Genomic DNA, 20,419 nt, shown 5'->3' on the forward strand with positions numbered 1-20,419 from the left:
TCATGAGATGAAGAGATCGAAACCGTCCTGGCCAACATGGTGAAACCCCGTCTCTGCTACAAATACAAAAATTAATTGGACATGGTGGTGTGTGCTTGTAATCCCACCTACTCAGGAGGCTGACACAGGACAATCACTTGAACTCGGGAGGTGGTGGTTGCAGTGAGCTGAAATCACACCACTGCAGTCCAGCCTGGGCGATAGAGCAAGATTCTGTCTCAAAAAAAAAAAAAAAAAAGTAAAGAGAAGGAGCTCAAGGACAGTACCCTTGGGCACTGCAAGGTGAAGTGGTCTGGATGATGAAGAGAAACCAGCACAAGTGTTGTTAATGTTAAAAAAAAAATATTCAAAGAGATAGAAGGAATATCCTAGAAGCCAAAGGAAGTGAGAGAGAACTTCAGGAGGGAGGAAAGCCCTATGTCCAAAGCTGCGGAGGGGTCAGACAAGCTGGAGGTTGAGAATTAATCATTGGGTTCATCAACGTTGAGGTTACTGGTGACCTTGACAAGAGCCATGTCAATGGAGTAATGTTAGCAAAAGCTTGATTGAAATAGTTCAGGAGAACCAACCCAAATGCCCATCGACGATAGACTGGATAGGGAAAATGTGGCACATATACACCATGGAATATTATGCAGCCATCAAAAATGATGAGTTTGGGTCCTTTGTAGGGACATGGATGAACCTGGAAACCATCATTCTCAGCAAACTGACAGAAGAGCAGAAGATCAAACACCGCATGTTCTCACTCATAGGCAGGTGTTGAACAATGAGAACACATGGACACAGGGAGGGGAGCGCTACACACTGGGGTCAGTTGGGGGGAAATAGGGGAGGGACGGTGGGGGGTGGGGAGCTGGGGAGAGATAGCAAGGGGAGAAATGCCAGATGTAGGTGATGGGGAGGAAGGCAGCAAATCACACTGCCACGTGTGTACCTATGCAACAATTTTGCATGTTTTTCACATGTACCCCAAAACCTAAAATGCAATAAAATAAATAAATGGGGAAAAAAAAAAAGAAATAGTTCAGGAGAGAGTGGGAAGGTTTCTAGTTGTCACAACTTGTTCTCAGATGCCAACTGAGAATGAGATGTCCTGTGTATATGTTTATCTGTGAATGTATATAGAGGTGGATAACTATATATCTGTAGAAATTTAATTCAGACAACTTTTCTTGAGGATCTTCTAGGTACTAGGCATGGTAATGGATACTGCAAATGCTGAGGGAAATAAAACACATCAATTGCCTTCCTAGAGTTCACAGTCTAGCAAACTTTGTTGGCATGTGAAATACACGCAAAGCAATATACATGACTAAATACACATAGTAAGTCTGGACATCAGTTTTTCTAGTGTAATAGACAATATGTTTAAAACTGGATTCCAGAGTCAGGCAATCCTTTGAGTCCTGTCTCCATCATTCTCTAACTCTGTTACTTTGCACAAGTCAATTAACCTCTCTGTGCCTCATTATCCTCTGTCAACTAGGGATGCAATCATTTCCAAACTTTAGTGTGTATGGAGTACATGGGATGCATGTTAAAAATGCAGATTTTTTTTTTTTTTTTTTGAGACAGAATCTCACTCTATGGCCCAGGCTGGGATACTGTGGCATGATCTTGGCTCATTGCAACCTCTGCCTCCCGGGTTCAAGTGATTCTCCTGTCTCAGCCACCCGAGTAGCTGGGATTACAGGTGCGCACCAGATGCCCGATTAATTTCTATATTTTTAATAGAGATGGATTTCACCATGTTGTTCAGGCTGGTCTTGATCTCCTGACCTTGTAATCTGCCCACCTCAGTCTCCCAAAGTGCTAGGATTACAGGCGTGAGCCACGATGCCCAGACTAAAAATCCTGTTAAATAACTTGCAGTATATGCCCAAATGCTGAACTACAGCATACCTTAAAAACCCTAAATTGAGAGAATAGTGTAAGGTGGGTTCAACATTCATTCACTGAATATTTATTGCCCACTATGTTTCGAGCTTTGTTGGTTCACCCCTCCTTAGGCAACCTGGTGGTCCCCTGCTCCTGGGAGGTCACCATATTGATGCTGAACTTAGTTCAGACACCCAATCCACATAATGAACTATAGCACAGAGCTCCTGGGCTCAAGTGGTCCTCCTGCCTCAGCCTCCAGAGTAGCTGGGACTATAGGCACGTGCCACCACGCCTGGCACTTGCTATGTTCAAGGTGGTATACAAGGGTTGCAGAGAGAAAATATCTGACTCAACAATTTGTCTGAGTCATCAAAGTAGGCAGAAGCCTCAGATGTAGTTAGCCATACTCCCCAGCAGCCCACCTCTGTGCCAGGTGTGCCAAGTCCTCATTTGGGTTCTAGACCTGTATTCACACACTCACTGCTTAGGGCAGTGCTCGTCCAACTACACTATGCACACAAATCACCTGGGATCTTGTTCAGATGCAAATTCTGATTCATTAAGTCGGCGAGCGCTAAGAGTCTGCATTTTATTTTATTTATTTTTTATTTTTTGAGACAGAGTTTTGCTCTGCCACCCTGGCTGGAGTGCAATGGTGTGATCTTGGCTCACTGCAACCTCTGCCTCCTGAGTTCAAGCGATTCTCCTGTCTCAGCCTCCCGAGTAGCTGGGATTACAGGAGCACGCTGCCACACCTGGCTAATTTTTTGTATTTGAGTAGAGACAGGGTTTCACTGTGTTGCCCAGGCTGGTCTCAAACTCCTGAGCTCAGGCAATCAGCCCTCCTCAGTCTCTCAAAGTGCTAGGATTTATAGGCATGAACCACTGCGCCTGCCCCCCCCTCTTTTTTTCTTTTTTTGAGACAGGGTCTCACTCTGCCACCCAGGCTGGAGCGCAATGGTACCATCACAGCTCAGTGCAATCTCGACCCAACTCGTAGGCTCAAGAGATCCTCCTGCCTCAGCCTCCAGAGTAGTTAAAACAACAGGCATATGCCACCATGCCTGGCTAATTTTTGAAGGTTTTAGGGGGTCTCACTGTGTTGCCTAGGCTGATCTTGAAATCCTGACCTGAAGTGATCCTCCCATCTGGGCCTCCCAAAGTGTTGGTTTACAGGTGGGAACCATTGCACCCAGCCAAGAATCTGTATCATTATTATTATTAAAGTGATTCCCCTGCCTCAGCTTCCTGAGTAGCTGGGATTACAGGCACCCACTACCATGCCCGGTTATTTTTTTTTGTATTTTTAGTAGAGACAGGGTTTTTCCATGTTGGCTAGGCTTGTCTTGAACTCCTGACCTCAGGTGATCCACCTGCCTCAGCCTCCCAAAGTGCTGGGATTACGGACATGAGCCACCGCGCTCTGCCAAGTCTGCATATTTAACAAGCTTCAAGATGATGCTCATGTTGCTGGTCCACAGATAACACTTGAAGTAGTGTAGGTTTGGAGATTAGAAAAATTGGGTTACAACACTTGCCTTGTAACCTTAGGGTTCCTGGAGAATTCCTGGGAGTCCTGAAGGGGTAAAATGGAGTCTGGGAAGCCTTGCTGATTGCACAGATCCAAGTAAGGTTTGCTCATACTTCCTTCTGTTTCTTGTGTTTCTGTCATCCAGTCTTTACCCTGCCACATATATCCAGTGGCACAAGGTGGCCTCCTCTAATGGACGAAGAGCATTCATTCTGTTGGTCATTCAGTAAATATTTCCTGAATGCCTACTATGCGCCAAGCTCTGTGCAAAACATATTATTTGGCCTTCAGGAGAGGACAAAACTAGCAGCTTCTGCCTCCTGGGCTCCAGGCAGAAACTACAGCTTGGGCTTGGAACAGAGGGAAAAGCTACCCAGGTCTGTGTCCATGGCTGAAGACACTGCCCTGGAAAGATCCAGACTTGGCTCTTACTGGGGTATCCTACAAATGCATGCCTGGGAGAGGCAGCCCTCTGGAGCCTTAGCCAGCCATTTTGGAGACGGTGCTGCCCAGTCCCAGGAGATGTCTGGATAATGTGCCAGCCAGGCCACCTGTCCCTCTTAGACGCTCAGATCCAGCCCAGTGGCCACAGATGGCAAAAGGAAATGAAGATCCCTGGGGCCTCCAAACGCTTCCCCAGAAACTGGCAGCAGCCACTGACTCCAGCCAAGCCAAGGGCCAGCCCAACCAGAGTCAAAGTGTGAGAAGCCGCATTCTGAGCTGAGGGGCCTGGCCCAATCCAAGGACCACCAAGAACCAAAGGTGCTGGCTTCAGGTTGAGCAGTGTAAGCAAAACCCTTTATTTCACCTTTGCCAGGGTTTCTGACCAATCAAAGCAAATCTCCGCACACCTGATAGTCTTACAAAGACCCTTTCCTTGTACTTACTGATTTATTTTTATTATTTATTTATTTTTTAGACACAGGATCTCACTCTGTTATCTAAGATGGAATGCAGTGGCACAATCCATCATAGCTCACTGTGGTCTCAAACTTACCTTGGGCTCACGTGATCCTCTTACCTCAGCCACCTGAGTAGCTGGGACGGCAGGCATGAGCCACCATGTCCAACTAATCTTTTATTTTTTACAGAGATGGGGTCTCACTATGTTCTTCAGTCTGGTCCTGACCTCCTGGTCTCAAGCGATCTTCCTACCTCAGCCTCCCAAGGTACTGAGATTACAGGTGTGAGCCACCATACCTGGCCCCACGTATTTACTGATTCACAGTCACCCTGGAGGTAACATGGCTTATGTTAGAAATAGCATACATTGGATGGGCATGGCAGCTCACGCCTGTAATCTCAGCACTTTGGGAGGCTGATATGGGCGGATCACGAGGTCAGGAGTTTGAGACCAGCCTGGCCAATATGGTGAGCCCCATCTCTACTAAAAATACAAAAATTAGCCAGGTGTGGTGGCGTGTGCCTGTAGTCCCAGCCACTCGGGAGGCAGAGACAGAAGAATTGCTCGAACCTGGGAGGCGGAGGTTGCAGTGACCCAAGACCACACCACTGTACTCCAGCCTGGGTGACAGGGTGAGACTCCGTTTCAAAAAATAAAAATAAAAATAAATAAGAAATAGCACACATTGGGGCAGGGCATGGTGGCTCATGCCTGTAATTCCAATGGGTTGGGAGGCTGAGGCAGGAGGCTTGCATGAGACCAGGAGTTCGAGGCTGTGGTGAGCTACAGTTGCTCTACTGCACTCCAGCCTGGGTGACAGAGTAATACCCGGTCTCTAATAAAAAATAAAAGAAAAAAAAGTAGCATACATTCACAAACACTTACATGATCAAGGCTCTATGCTGAGGCAGTGAGTTTCAGGTACAGATCTCCCTTCATTGGATTTAGGCCCATTTAGGAAGACAGATCCTTAAGCATATGCAGGATGGTCAAGGTACAGCAAGCCATCTGAGGACCCTGGAGGTTGAAATGGGCAAGAGAGTTTCTTGAGAAAGGCCTGGAGGTGGACCTGCATAGTAACGGTGATCCATATGAGATGCGGTTGGGGGTGGGGGAGAGGTGGAAATGGGAGGATGTTGGGGAAATCAAAGATATCAGATGTTTGGTGTCTGCCTGGTGTATAGCATGCAGTGGGGCGTGGAGCATGATGCTAATCCCTGGGGGCTCCCTGTGTTCCAGAATCTATATTTGAGAGCTGCTTGAAGTGAAGATGAGACCATGCGGTTGCCCCACACTGGAAAGAGGAGATGAGAGCGTGCAGGGCCGGGTGCGGTGGTTCACACCTGTAATCCCAGCACTTTGGGAGGTCGAGGTGGGTGGATCACCTGAGGTCAAGAGTTTGAGACCAGCCTAGCCAACATGGTGAAACCTCATCTCTACTAAAAATACAAGAATTAGCCAGCACTTTGGGGCATGCTGGCTGGTGCCTGTAATCTCAGCTACTCAAGAGGCTGAGGCAGGAGAATCACTTGAACCCCGGAGGTGGAGAATGCAGTTAGCCATTCCACTCCAGCCTGAGCAACAGAGGAAAAACTCCATCTCAAAAAACAAACATATGAACAAAAACAAAACAAAACAAAAACAAGAAAGAGCGTGCAGCTCTAAGTCCAGGAATCTCCTCAGTGAAAACCCAGAAACAGCCTGAATGTCCATTCGCTAAAGGACTAACTAAATAATACACACTGCAAATAGAACAAAGCAGCCAGCTGGACGTGGTGGCTCACGTGTGTAATCCCAGCACTTGGGAGGCCGAGGCAATGGATCACTTGAGCCCAGGAGTTTGAGACCAGCCTGGGTAACGTAGTGAAACCCTGGCTCTATAAAAAAATACAAAAATTAGGCTGGGTGCAGTGGCTCACGCCTGTAATCCCAGCACTTTGGGACGTTGAGGTGGGCAGATTACCTGAGGTCAGGAGTTAGAGACTAGCCTGCCCAACATGGTAAAACTCCACCTCTACTAAAAATACAAAATTAGCCAGGTGTGGTGGCACATGCCTGTAATCCCAGCTACTTGGGAGGCTGAGGCAGAATTGAACCTGGGAGGTGGAGGTTGCAGTAAGCTGAGATCGTGCCATTGCACTCCAGCCTGGGCAACAAGAGCAAAACTCTCAAAAAAAAAAAAAAAAGTAAAAAAATTATGTCGGCATGTTGGTGTGTCCCTGTAGTCCTAGCTACTTGGGAGGCTGAGGTGGGAGAACTACTTGAGCCCAAGACTGCAGTGAGCTGTGATTGCAACATTACATTCTGGCCTGGGCAATGCAGCGAGACCCTGTCTCAATAAATAAATAAATAAGAAAAGAAAAGTAAAAAGAACAAGATCGCCAAAGAAGTGGCATCGTGCAGTTTTGTATGTTTGGTGTAAAATGAACCTTAAGAAAAGTGTTAAGTGACAGACAACTTTCATGGTAATATGTGCAGTGTGATCCCATTCACAGTAAAAAGAAAAAAACAAAAGCCCAAAGCAAACAAAACAAAAACAAAGCAAAAAAAAAAAAAAAAAACCGCTACAAAACAAAAGTCTACATTTTTATCTGAACACACACAGAGACACGAGCATATGAACTTTTGTAGAGGAAAAAAATCTGGAAAGGTATGTGCTGAATTCATGACTTTGCTTATACTGGGGTGTGTAGGGAGCAAGACTGGGAAGGGGTGAAGGGCAGGGCGGGAGCTGTGGAGATGGAGGGAGGAGTCGACTCTGTGGTCTTTGGGTAAGCCCCAAGAGGCCCTCTGCATTTGGGCAGTGCTGGTTGCCCGCAGGTGCTTGGAATCCTCCCAGGGACAGAAACATCATTGGTGTGGGGAGGGCACACTCCTCCTGGCAGGAAGGGGCAAGAAACCTGCCCTTTGCGCTAGCCTCAGAGGTGCCCTCTGTGTGGCTTGGGGCCTGTTTGGCCCTCTCTGGCCCCCAGGATTAAGGTGTCTCTGGGCTGTTTCAGCTGGACCAGTCTCAGATCCTAAATGTATTCCAGAGCCTTCTCATGGACATTGGATTCCAGCAGGGGCACAGAAGAGCCTTGCTTGGCCTTTGGCCTGCTCAGACCTGGGTGGGCGGCCTGGGAAGCTGTGTGGTAAGAAAGTTTCTGAGCAGTGTGGCCTCCACGAGGTGCTCCCTCCTCCAGCAGGTGGAGTGCCCTTTCTTCCCAACGAATTCAATCTGAGAATACCTGGCCCGGCCTGGCTCCTGAGACAGCCGAGGGGGCACAATTCATTACCTGGTGGACTGTAAACGGTTCATGAGAACTCACTGAGTCGGGGCTCTGGGCTGGCCTCAAGGGAAGTGGACGCTGCGTGAGACCAGACCTTGGGCTCTAGGCCTGCAGGGAAGCTGCAGGCGGTGCTCAGGGGCAGATCTGTGCTCCACACACAGTAACTTTTGGCCAAGTGCTGGGCTGGCTTCAGGCTACAAAGATGTGTTACATGAGGTCCCTGCCCTGAGCATACCACAGCATGGGAGGGGCAGACACTGGATTCTAACCAGTATATGTGGACAGATCAAGGCTCAGTGTGGGGCAAGAAGCAGCAAGGCCACCTGGCCCTGAGACGCCTCACCCCAGTCAAGGTTTCATTAATGGTGTCCTGGCCTTGATCAGCCTCCCACTGCTCGGAATGTCTCCAGGGTACAAGGTGGCTGCATTGGGAGGGAGCCTTCTTCAGGCACTAGTGAGCAAGCTGTTCCTCCCTCAGGGCCTTGGACACAGTGACTTGTGAGGCTGGGGTGGCCCTGGGCACTGTGACTGCTGGATAGTCTGGGACCTGTGGCTCTGGCACACAGTGAGTTGCCTCCAAATGTGCTGGATCTCCATCCCTGGCACTGGGGAGAGGCTTGGACACAAATTGGCACTGGATGCCCGTGTAAGGGAGATGCTTGGAAACGAGAATTCTTGTTGGGTTAAACTAGGTGAGCTCTAGGTAGCTAGGCCAGCTCTAGGCAGATTATCTACCTAATGCAGCTCCTCTAGGAGAGTGCTACAGAAAGAAGAAACCTACATTACCTGCCATCCTGGTTGGCCAGGAGAGGCAGACTCCTGGGGGACAAAGGGGACTGTGTTGGGCTGTAGGGGCTGCCCTGGAGAGCATCTACCACTGAGCATCTAGCTCCCTTGCCTCCCTGATCCTCAACTGCCCTCAGAGCTCAAGAAAGGGCAATCAGCTCCTAGGAGTCCAGTCCTCTGGCTGGCCAGGTTAGCAGGGCATACCTAAGGAGAAGCAGATACCATCTTTGCCCCAGAAGACCTCACAGCCCAGGTGGGGAGGTGAGATTCCTAAGCTGGAAACACGATGAGGTAGGACATGACTCAGTGCTGAAGTGTTTGCTTTGGCCCTTTGTGTGAGTGAGGGGCGGAGGAAGCCAGGAAGGAGCTGCCAGTGTGGGGGCAGAAGGAAGAGAGAAGGTGCATTTGTGCGTACCCACATGCGTGTGTGTTTGTGTGGTGTGTCATGTGTCTGCATGTGTCACATCTGAGGTCATATCTCCGGAGTCCCCCACCTTCTGTGCTATTTGCCCAGACAACCTAAAAATAATTTCCATTTAGCTTTAGGATTTGTTATTTGATGCACAAGATGCTTGCCCAGCAGATATACTTTCCACCCACACTTTATGTAAGATCAACATCAAGTTAAAATGAGTCTGCATTATTTATGCATACTCAAGGAGGCTAGTAGGCAAAAGGCAGACTAGAGCAGCTGGGATTTCACTAGAAAGTTTATATAAAAATGGTCCCTGGCCAGGGCCAGTGGCTCATGCCTGTAATCCTAACATTTTGGGAGGCCAAGGAAGGAGGATTGCTTGAGTCTAGGTGTTTGAGACCAACCTGGGCAACATAGTGAGACCCTATATCTTAAAAAATACAAAAATTAGGCCGGGCGCGGTGGTTCACGCCTGTAATCCCAGCACTTTAGGAGGCCAGAGCAGGCAGATCACCTGAGGTCGGGACTTCCAGACCAGCCTGACCAACATGGAGAAACCCTGTCTCTACTAAAAATACAAAAGTAGCTGAGTGTGGTGGTACATGCCTGTAATCCCAGCTACTCGGGAGGCTGAGGCAGGAGAATGGCTTGAACCTGAGAGGCTGAGGTTGCAGTGAGCCGAGATTGTGTCACTACACTTCAGTCTGGGCAATGAGAGCAAGACTCCGTCTCAAAAAAAAAAAAAATTAGCTGGGCATGGTGGCACTCACTTATAGTCTGAGGTACTCTGGAGGCTGAGGTGGGAGGATCACTCGAGCCTGGGAGGTTGACGCTGCAGTGAGCAATAATCACACCACTGCACTCCAGCCTGCATGACAGAGCAAGACATCATCTCAAGAAAAAAAAAGATGTTCCAATGTGAATGACAAAATTGGACAATGTGCGTGGATTGGTGATCATAGCATTGATGGGGATGATGATCAGATGAAAAAGGACCCTCTATGGCTACGGGAGGTGTCATAAGCCCCTTATTTCACCCATACGTGACATAGCAATGGGCACATGGCCAGCACTCAGTGCATATTTATTGAACTTATATCTATTGATCCTCTCAATAGATATTGAGAAAAAATGTCCATATATGTAACACATGTGCAAAGTGGAGCCAAATTGATAATTCGTCATGGACAGAGGGTAACTAAATGATAGTCAGACTGAGTTTAAAGTTTAGTTTATTAGATAGATGGCTGAGGGGTGATGCTGTTATCACAGTAAAAGATCAAAGCCACAGAGGAATGATAAATTGATAAATAACGTATTGAAACTTGATAAAGGGGGAGGAAGAGAGAAAAAGCATGGTCAACAGATCCATGGTCAGCTTCAAATAAGTAGGTAGATAGGTAAATAGAAATGTAGCAATAGAGCAAGAGAGACAGAAATGAGGGTGAGAGCGATACTGCGGTAGGCACAGTGATGCCCATCCCTGAAGATGTCTATGCTGCACTCCCAGAGCCTGTGAATATGGTCCCTGACATGGCAGAAGGCACTTTGCAGCTATGATTAAATTAAGGGCCTCGAGAGGAAGGGATTATCCTGGATTGTCCAGTGGGCCCAGTCTAATCGCATGTCCTATCACTGACCTCTCTTTCACTGTGCTGCAGCCTCCCCTTCGCTCTTTTCAGTTCTCGATCATGCCAAGCTCGTTCCTGCCTCAGGACCTTTGTACTCGCTGTTTTCTCTGTCCGCTCCTTTTCATCACTCCGATCTCAGTTCGTCTCCTTGCTTCCAGATTTTTGTCCTGAAGCCTTGGGTACACTGTGTTCCTGGGGACTCAGGTGGGGTAACGGGATGTCCAAGCTCCTCGCCTGTACTGGCTGGCACTGTCCCCAGCCCCAAGTCCTGCCCAAGGTTGTGGGATGGAGCAGTGTGCATGACTCATCAAGCCACAGACACAGTCCCCTTGTTGGAGGGACCTGAGCAATTATGTTGTGGTTAACTCCAAGGGCCAATGGCTCAATTGAAAGGGAAGGTTAGGAATTTCCCCAAGTTCCTCAGATTCACATGGCACCAAGAGGGAGCTAGAGAGTGGCGGAGCTGGGAATGGCCTGTGTGGAAGATGCTGTGACCTCTCTGAGCACTGCCATGTCCCTAGCCTGACCTCAGCCGGCTGCGAAGGAGTAAATGGCATATCCCAGTCTCATAGGGGCCCACCGCCCTTCCAGCATTCCTTTATTCACCCCACATCAGGCATCATGCTGCCCTAGCACAGGTCAGGCCTGCCCTGAAGGAGCCTGTAGTCTAGCCAGGGAGACAGGCTGGCCAGCAAACCTTACAGGTCTACTGAAAAGTGTCCAGAATTGGCGGCACACAGAAGAGGGCCCCGAGCAGATGATGGGGCTTGAAGGCAGTAAGAAACCAGCTGGAGGGTTGAAGGAAGGGCATGCTGGGCAGCAGGAGCAGCCTGGCTGGGTCAAGTTTCTGGGGCTGCTGTAACAAAGTGCCACAGGCAGGGGGGCTTAGAGAGCAGACACTTATTCCCACTGTTCCAGAGAATAGAAGTCCCAAATAGAACTGTGGCTAAGGCCGTGCTCCCTCCAAGGCCTTTAAGGGAGGACCCTGCCTTGCCTCTTCCAGCTTCTGGTAGTCCCTGGCATTCCTTGGCTTTTGGATGCACAACCCCGGTCTCTGCCTTCACTTTCACCTGGTCATCTTCCCTATAGGGTCTTGCTCTGTGGTCCAGTCTCGAGTGTGCTAGAACCATCATGGCTCACTGCAGCCTTGCCCTTCTGGGCTCAAGCTGCCCAGCCTCTCAAGGAGCTGGGACTACAGGCACAGGCACAATGCCCAGCTAATGTTTTTAAATGTTTTTGTAGAGACAGGGTCTCACTATGTTGCCCAGGCTGGTCTTGAACTCCTGGCTTAAGCCATCCTTGTGCCTCAGCCTCCCAAAGTGCTGGAATTATAGGTGTGAGCCACTGTACTTGGTCCTCTTTTTTAAAAAATAAAAATGTTTTATTGCTACATAATAGTTGTACTTATTTTAGGGGTACAGGTGATATGTGGACACATGTATACAATCTATAATACCAAATCAGGATAATTGGGACATCTGTCATCTCAACAACTTTTTCTCTTCTTCTTCTTTTTTTTTAACTAGGCAAAGAACTTTATTAACCTTGGTTTCAAACTTGATTCCCAGGCTTCTTCGGGGAAGAATGAAGAATTAGCTGCAAAGAATGAATTGTGTATAAGCAAAAAACTAAAAAGAGCTGCAGTGTCCAAGGGGCTTGGGGTTAAAAATATTAGAGATCCAGATTTTATCAGACCCATAAACAAAAATTTCTTAAAAAGCAGTCATAATATAAAATAGCAGCTCCCAGTAACTTCTTCAAGTTTTATCTTCAAAAGTTGACTCAATTCAGTTTGCCTCATTCTTGGAAGCCTTATCAAAATTCTCCACAAGATCTGGAACTTCCTCTTCCTCCTCCTCTCCAGTAGCAAGTGGTGCTTTTCCATCTACAGATTGTTTGGGCAGAGCTTCAGCCAGTCTCCTTAAACTAGTCGGACTGTCTGCCCCGAGCTGGTTTCAGATGCTGGGTAGCATTTCTGTCTGCTGCTTTGTCTCAGCATGGCCTGTAATGGTGAAAGTGTTTGCTGCCAGAGATGCCTGAACTTTAGGGTTGTGAAAGTGGATCACTGTTCCTTGGTTTGTAAACATATTCACCTCTCCAATAGCAGAGATATTGTTTACCCCTAACTTCTTTAAGGAGAACTGGAGTTTTTTATCATCTGCTGCGGCTGTTCTATGAACCACCTTCTTTCTGCAAGCAGTTCCTTTCCCACCAATGTGCACTTGTACCTGCAGTTTCGTGAGTTTTTCCTGGTTCAAGATTGTTTCTTTCATCTTGTCGGAGCTGATAAGGGGCCGAGCGGGGGACTAGGGTTGGTGCTGCGGGGGTCTCGGGTGGACCAGCTGAGATTAGGCACACACATACGGGTGCGCAAGATGGCAGCTAAAGGGGCCTTCTTTTTTTGTTTGTTTTTGAGATGGAGTTTTGCTCTTGTTGCCCAGGCTGGAGTGCAATGGTGCGATCTCAGCTCACTACAAACTCTGCCTCCCGGTCAAGTGATTCCTCATCCTCAGCCTTCCAAGTAGCTGGGATTACAGGCATGCACCACCACTAATTTTGTGTTTTTAGTAGAGACGGGGTTTCTCCATGTTGGTCAGGCTGGTCTAGAACTTCCGACCTCAGGTGATCCACATGCCTCAGCCTCCCAAAGTGCTGGAATTACAGGCGTGAGCCACGTGCCTGGCAACAACTTTCCCTCTTCTTATAAGGACAGCAATCATATCATGGTAGGGCCCACTCTGATGACCTTATTTTAACACTATTAAATCTGCAAAGACCCTGTTTCCAAATACGGTCACCTTTACAGGTAAAAGAGGTTAGGATTTTAGTGTATATCTTTGTGTATGTGGCATGAAGTCAGAATTCAACCATAAGCATGGGCAAAGGCTTGGAAGGGCGTGGAGCTCAGGGCAGAGCTCTCCACCATTTGCCACCTCATCACCACAGCCTTTCTACACATTTCCCCAGTGATTCACCGGTCCACACACCTGCCCTCATGCTCACACCTTCAGACTCTTGCTTCCACAGTCCCCTTGTCTGTCTCAGCTGCTTTCTTTTGCTATTGCCAGGCCCATCTCGTCAGGGAGCTCTCTCTGACTTGGAAGTGCCAGTCCTTTGGTCTCTTTCTGTCACTCAGGCTGGAGTGCATTGATGTGATCATGGCTCATTGCAGCCGCGACCTCCTGGGTGTAAGCGATCCTCCCACCTCAGCCTCCCAAAGTGCTAGGATTACAGGTGCAAGCCACCGGACCCAGCCTCTTTCTCTGATTTCTGAGACTTTCAGTCCAAGGGCTCATTTAATCTACAACACAGTGCCCAAGTGGGCATCTTTTTACCTGTTCCCTTCAGCCTCCTCCCTGCTCTATGCCAAGCCCAGGATCAGGGAACAAGAGACGAAGAGTCCAACCGGGCGCCATGGCTCACACCTGTAATCCCAGCACTTTGGGAGGCTGAAGTGGGTGATCACTTGAACTCAGTTCAAGCCCAGGAGACCATGAGTCCAGCCTCTCAGCCATTTCCAAACTTCCTCTTCACCCTCCCTGCCCAAGTTTCTCACCTGTGCGTGGGTGTCCCCATGCCAGGGGGATCTGGGCCACACTGTGTCTCCCAGGACCTCACTCCCACCATTTGGAGCCCCATGGAGTCCGCTTGGCCTCCCGGTGACGGTGGCTGCAGTGGAGCATGAGCCACAGCTGGGACCATATGAGGGACTTGCAAATGGCTCCCTGGCTTAAGGGTCTCCTTTATCCACCTGCCACATGCCAGAAATTCCATCATTAGCAAGTCTGACAGCATCCACCCCTGATAAGGACAGATGCCCCAAGGAGGGCCAGGACTTACTGCCAAGAGCCTGACAGCCTGTTGCTTGTTGACATCTCACTCAAGTCCTTCAGGAGACTTGTACCCTAAAGGCAGGAGGGGGCTGAAGGAGATAGGTCTCCTCTGCAGAGCTTAGTCCTGAGGCTGCAGGCAGAGAGGTGGGGGAATCTAAGGCAGCCCCAATGGCCCTGCCCTGCCCAGGGGGTGGCTCTTAGGTCCCAGAAGCTCAGCCTCTTCCTCTCTCCCCACACTCACTTTAGTCCTGCACCTCCTTGGCTGGAGAACCACCCCCTCCACACACTCCCAGCTGCTGGGCTGTTAGTGACCTTTGGACTGGGGAAGCACTGGAGCCTCCTGGGCCCCACACCCAGGCTGGCACTCACAGGGAGCAGGGAGAGGCCCAGAACTGTCACTCTCAGGCAGGCCCAGTCCCCGGTGTCCTCAACTAGCCAGTCCTGTTCTGCTCTTTCTTCCATGGGGAGGAGCTGGGGCAGGGAAGAGGGCTGGGTCAGTCCCCGCCAGAGGCACTGGGCTGCCACTTGTCCTCAGCCCCGCAGATGTCCCTGGAGTCTGTGCAGAGGCTCTGGGCAGAAGTGCTGAGGTGCTCCTACTTTCCTGCCAGAGGGACTGGAGGATAGGATGAGGAAGTGTGCTCAGTGCCAGACCCTGAGGTCCCAACAAGACTCATCTGGGAGGGTGAGCTAGCCCTGTCTGATAAGGAACTATTTCAGGTTTGCAGTAATCAAGCCTAGCTTGGGGCTACCCCAAATAGTTCAGATAATGGAAGCCAAATGTCTGAGAGCTTGATTTGGCTCCTGGGCCTGGCTGCCCAGTGCAGCCCCAGTGAGGGCCTAGCCTCAGCCCTCCCCTAGCTTCCAGGCCCCTCCTCCACCTGAAAACATCAGTGCAGGCCTGGCCCTAGCAGGTCCTCTGGATAACAAAACCTCCTGGAGCCCACAGCACTAATTCTGGTCAGGGCCCACATAGCATACAGGATAAGAGGCTTTTTTTTTTTTTTGAAACCAAGTTTCGCTCTGTCACCCAGGCTGGAGTGCAGTGGCACACTAGCAGCTCACTGCAACCTCCGTCTCTGGGGGTCAAGTGATTCTCCTGCCTCAGACTCTCGAGTAGAGACGGGGTTTCACCATGTTGGCCAGGCTGGTCTCAAACTCCTGACCTCAGATGATTCACCCGCTTTGATTAGAGGCATGAGCCATTGACCACGCCCGGCACAAAATGCTTTTTAAATTAAGGGCTTTATGGAGAATTTCATAGTTCCCCAGAGAGGGTAAGGAATGTCTAGGGTTTGGCTAAGCCTGGCTTTGAACCTGATGCTAATAGGAGAGAAGGCATCTTTAGACCTGACCTGAGCCCAGGTTAGGGGTCCAGTCAGTTGCCTGGGCAGCTAGGTCGACCTCTTTCCTCAGAGATGTCTACCAGCTGTGTTACTGAGGACAGCAAGTTGGAGGTTGACCCCACTCCAGGAGCACAGCCCATCAGTGGCCCTATTGGCCCTTTATAGGTGTGGTCCTCTGCTAAGGGCGGTCAAACTCTGCCAAGCTCCCATTGTCCCCTCCCTCAAAGGGGAAGAGGGACGCTATGCTTTGGTGCAGCATGGGGCTTGTGGTCCCCTGTCTGAACCTTGAACATGACACCCATGCTGGGCTGGGGAGGAGTGTACAAAGACACCAGGGGCATCCTGGGAGCAGGGCTGTCTTTGCTCAGAGAGTAAATGCTCAGTTCTGCTCTGTAGCAAAATCCTGCTATGTATCCAATTTCCTCCTCAAGCCCTCGACAGATTCTCCAAATGGTCTCAAGGGGTTCAGGGTTCAGTCTGGGGTTTGTGTCCTCATGATCCTTGGTTCTGGAACATGGTCTCCAAGCCCAGCAAACCCCAGACTTCTTAACATTCTCTGGAGGTCCCTATGCAGCACCAGGAAGAAAGAACACTTTCTTCCCCCACCCTACTGTAGACTTCTCTGGGCTCATTTGGTCTACAACACAGTGCCCAAGTGGGCATCTTTTTACCTGTTCCCTTCATTCCTCCCATTCTTCCCCTGCTACCTGTGAGCTTCCTGAGCCCTCAATCCTCAAAGCCACAGTCTAACATAGTTAGAGTTAATGCCAACTGTACCACATGGTAGCTGTGTGAGCTTGGGTACACATGTAGCTTGGGCAAGGTACTTATCCTCTCTGGGCTTCATTTGCCTTTCTTATACAATGGAAATGATGATAATCCTTAGTCATTGTGAGGATCAAATGAGATCATTCAAGGGCTGGCACATCGTGAGTGCTTAATAGACAACAGGTGGTATGCTTATCATTGTGATCTGTGGGTAACCATCTTTAAGCTGAACCTCCTTTTCTGCCCCTCTCCTCCATCTCCCTAAATCCAGACTTGTCACCTTCCTAAAGCCCCTGCGGCCAGAACTGGGGAGGCTGGTCAGGTCCTTCTCCCAGGCAAGCAGGAGGCAGGGATGTGTGTCTGAGCAATCTGCATTTGTGGTAGTGAAGCTAAAATGAGATGTCCGGAACCCGGGGTGTTCCCACTTTGGTCATCATTCATACTCTTAATTTAAGAGGATTTTAAGAATCAGCATTTCTGTAGTAGAAGCCAAAGCCAAAATACAAAGAGTCACTGAAGGCCACAAAGCAAGACCAGGCCAGAGCTGGGTGAGAGTCTTGGTCAACCTGACATCCAGCTCTCCTCCCCATCTGACTCAACAGCTCTCATTTCTCTAGAAGCCTCATTCTGGAGCTTTCCTCTTCAGAGAAAGCAGCAAACAAAGCACCGAGCCAGCTCCCTGGGCCTGGAGCCCTGAGCTCCCCGGGCAGACCCACAGGACGACAGAGACGTTACCGGAGTTGATGATTCAACTTCCTGCCTTTTGAGAGCTCCCAGACCACAGAGGTTTTCTTGCATGGAGGAGGGGGCATCTCCCTGCAGAGGGCCTGCCCAAATGGGACAAGGCCCTGCCACAAACCACAAGGACAAGGCAGTGCCTGGAGCACGCCCTGGGGGGCCACACTTGAACCCTGGCCAGCTGGCTCCTGAAGCCTGGCCTCTCTGGGTTAAAGATTACTACCTAGGATGACCAACTGTCCTGTTCTGGTTTGCCTGGGACTGTCCTGGTTTTAGCACCAAAAAACCTAAATCCTAGGAAACCCTCATTTCTGAGCAAACCAGAACAGTTTGCCATTCATAACACCTATATGGTGGGACAGGACTTACAGCCTCAGTGACTCTGAGGAGTCTGAGCCCCAGGATGGCACATTCTAGAACAAGGAATTGGCCAACTGTGGCCTGAAGGCCAGCTCTGGCCCACTACCCATTTTTGTACAGCCTATGAGCTAAGAATAGTTTTTCCATTTTCTTTTTTTTTGAGATGGAGTCTCACTGTATTCCCCAAGGAGTGCGTGGTGTGATCTCGGCTCTCTGCAGCCTCTTAGGGCCTCCTGGCATTGAATGGTCCTATGAATCCCTCTTCTTTCAACCAGACATTTGGGTGGGGAGCTCTCCTCCCTGAGACATGGTGCAGGTGGGGCCATTAACTCCTGCCTTCCCACCCCGCTCAGGTGAACATCACTGGAAACTTCTCAAGTGCGAAGCCATGCCCTGAGTGTTGCTGAGCTTGGCCAGCAGGGAGCTGACAATCTGGGAGAGCTCAAACAATGTAGAGAGACTGTGAAGCTGGGACTCAATGCCCAGTCTAATATGGGCCCAATTCAGCCCCTCCACCTACCCCTGCCCTAACCTACAGTAAGATGCTCTCTCCTTTTTATTCTAGAGGGCTAAGGACGGGGTTTATCTGAGCAGATCAAGGTTCTTGGAAGGCTTGTGGGGAGCTGACCTCAGCTCAGTATAGACAGTGGTCTGTCTGGTCTGCTCAGGCAGGGCCAGGGCCAGCCCTTTGCAGGCTTCCTGTGTGCCCAGTGATACTAAGCCACCTCCCTCTTTTCCTGTGTCCCTGACATCAGGTTTTAGGACTTTGGAAAACCTAATAACCAAGGATCTGCAGAAGACACCACAGAGGTGCTCAGTTTCTGGGCTCTCCCTGGAAGTCTCCCATGCAGTAGGGTCAGAGGGGCTATTTATTTATTTACTTTATTAGACCAAGTCTCACTCTGTGGCCCAGGCTGGAGTGCAGTGGCACGATCTTGGCTCACTGCAACCTCCGCTTCCTGGGTTCAAGCAATTCTCCTGCCTCAGCCTACTGAGTTTCTGGGATTACAGGCGCCCGCCACCGTGCCTGGCTAATTTTTTCCTATTTTTAGTAGAGACGGGGTTTCACCATGTTGGCCAGGCTGGTCTCGAACTCCTGACCTCAGGTGATTCGCCCACCTCGGCCTCCCAAAGTGCTGTGATTACAGACGTGAGTCACTGTGCCCAGGTGCTATTTATTTTTTTAAGTAAACCTTTGTGTTGAAATATAATATACAGTCAGCTACTGCATAATGACATTGCAGTCAACAACGGACCGGATTATAATGAAATTGAAAAATTTCTATTGTCTAGTGACATCATAGCTGTTGTAATGTCACAGTGCAACACATTACTCACATGGTTGTAGTGATGCTGGTCTAAACAAACCTACACTGCCAGTCCTGTAAAGTATAGCACATACAACCATGTATAGTACATAATACTTGATAATAAGTGACTACGTTACTGGTTTATGTATTTGCTGTACTATAATTTTTATCATTATTTTAGAGTGTACTCCTACTTATTAAAAAAGTTAACTGTAAAACGGCCTCAGGCATGTCCTGGAGGAGGGATTCCAGAAGAAGGCCTTGTTATCATAGGAGATGACATCTCTATGTGTGTTATTGTCCCTGAAGACCGTCCCGTGAGATGAGATGTGGAGGCAGAAGATGATGATAGTGGCAATCCTGACCTCGTGTAGGCCTAGGCTAACAGGTGTTTGTGTTTCAGTTTTTAACAAAAAAAAAATTTAGGTAAAATATAAAAAATTTTAGCCGGCACGGTGGCTCACGCCTGTAATCCCAGCACTTTGGGAGGCCAAGGCAGGTGGATTGCTTGAGGTCAGGAGTTCGAGACCAGCCTGGCCAACATGGTGAAACCCCGTCTCTATTTAAAAAAAAAAAAAAAGTATATATATATATATATATATATATATGTATATACACACAAACACACACATAAAAAAATTTTAAAATAGCCAGGCGCAGTGGCTCACACCTGTAATCCCAGCACTTTGGGAGGCTGAGGCGGGTGTATCACCTGAGGTCAGGAGTTTGAGACCAGCCTGACCAACATGGAGAAAAACCGTCTCTACTAAAAATACAAATTTAGCCTGGCGTGGCAGTGCACGTAATCCCAGCTACTCGGGAGGCTGAGACAGGAGAATCGCTTGAGGTGGAGGTTGTGGTGAGCTGAGATGGCGCCATTGCATTCCAGCCTGGGCAACAAGAGCAAAACTCTGTCTCAAAAAATATATGTATATATTTTTAAATAGAAAAAAGCTTATAGAATAAGAGAGAAAGAAAGAAAATTGCTGGGCATGGTGACTCACACCTGTAATCCAGCAGATTGCTTGAGCCCATGTGTTCGAGACCAGCGTGGGCAACGTGGTAAAACCCGTCTCTACAAAAAATACAAAAATTATCCGGGCGTGGTGGCATGTGCCTGTGGTTTCAGGTACTCAAGGGGCTGAGGTGAAGGGATCACTTGAGCCTGGGAAGTTAAGGTTACAGTAAACTATGAAGTAAGCCGAGATTGTGACACTTTGGGCGACAGAGTGAGCTGTCTAAAAAATGAAAAGGAAAAGGAAGAGAAAATATTTTTGTTCAGCTGTACAATGTGTGTTTTAAGATAAGCGTTTTTACAAAAGTCAAAAAATTAAAGTCCTCACTTCAGCAGCACGTATACTAAAATTGAAGCAATACAGAGAAAATTAGCATGGATCCTGTGCAAGGATGACACACCAATTCATGAAGCATTCCGTATTTTTCTAAATGCCCATCAGCGGTAGACTAGATAAAGAAAATGTGGTACGTATACACCATGGAATACTATGCAGCCATAAAAAGGAACAAGATCATGCCCTTTGCAGGGGCATGGATAATATTGGAAGCCATTATCCTCAGCAAACGAATGCAGGAACAGAAAAGCAAACACTGCATGTTCTCACTTACAAGTGGGAGCTGAATGATGAG

At 48.9% G+C, this 20,419-nt stretch overlaps 1 long non-coding RNA gene, 1 other non-coding gene and 1 pseudogene across 2 annotated transcripts; 1 reads left to right on the forward strand and 2 right to left on the reverse strand.

The window, feature by feature from the left end:
- Positions 1 to 12,016: 12,016 nt before the first annotated feature.
- Positions 12,017 to 18,890, reverse strand: LOC116531991. Its single transcript, XR_004260678.1, has 3 exons — positions 18,880 to 18,890; positions 15,568 to 15,573; positions 12,017 to 12,175 (listed from the first exon to the last, which is right to left on the reverse strand). It is a non-coding gene; the product is annotated as an uncharacterized LOC116531991 (long non-coding RNA).
- LOC116531912 lies at positions 12,193 to 12,819 on the reverse strand (annotated as a pseudogene).
- Positions 18,891 to 20,107: 1,217 nt separating the features above from the next.
- Positions 20,108 to 20,214, forward strand: LOC116554187. Its single transcript, XR_004270098.1, has one exon. It is a non-coding gene; the product is annotated as a U6 spliceosomal RNA (small nuclear RNA).
- Positions 20,215 to 20,419: the final 205 nt, after the last annotated feature.

Source organism: Sapajus apella, unplaced genomic scaffold, assembly GCF_009761245.1.
Source record: "Sapajus apella isolate SASKATOON/1434 unplaced genomic scaffold, GSC_monkey_1.0 scaffold1, whole genome shotgun sequence".
NCBI classification, from domain to species: Eukaryota; Metazoa; Chordata; class Mammalia; order Primates; family Cebidae; genus Sapajus; species Sapajus apella.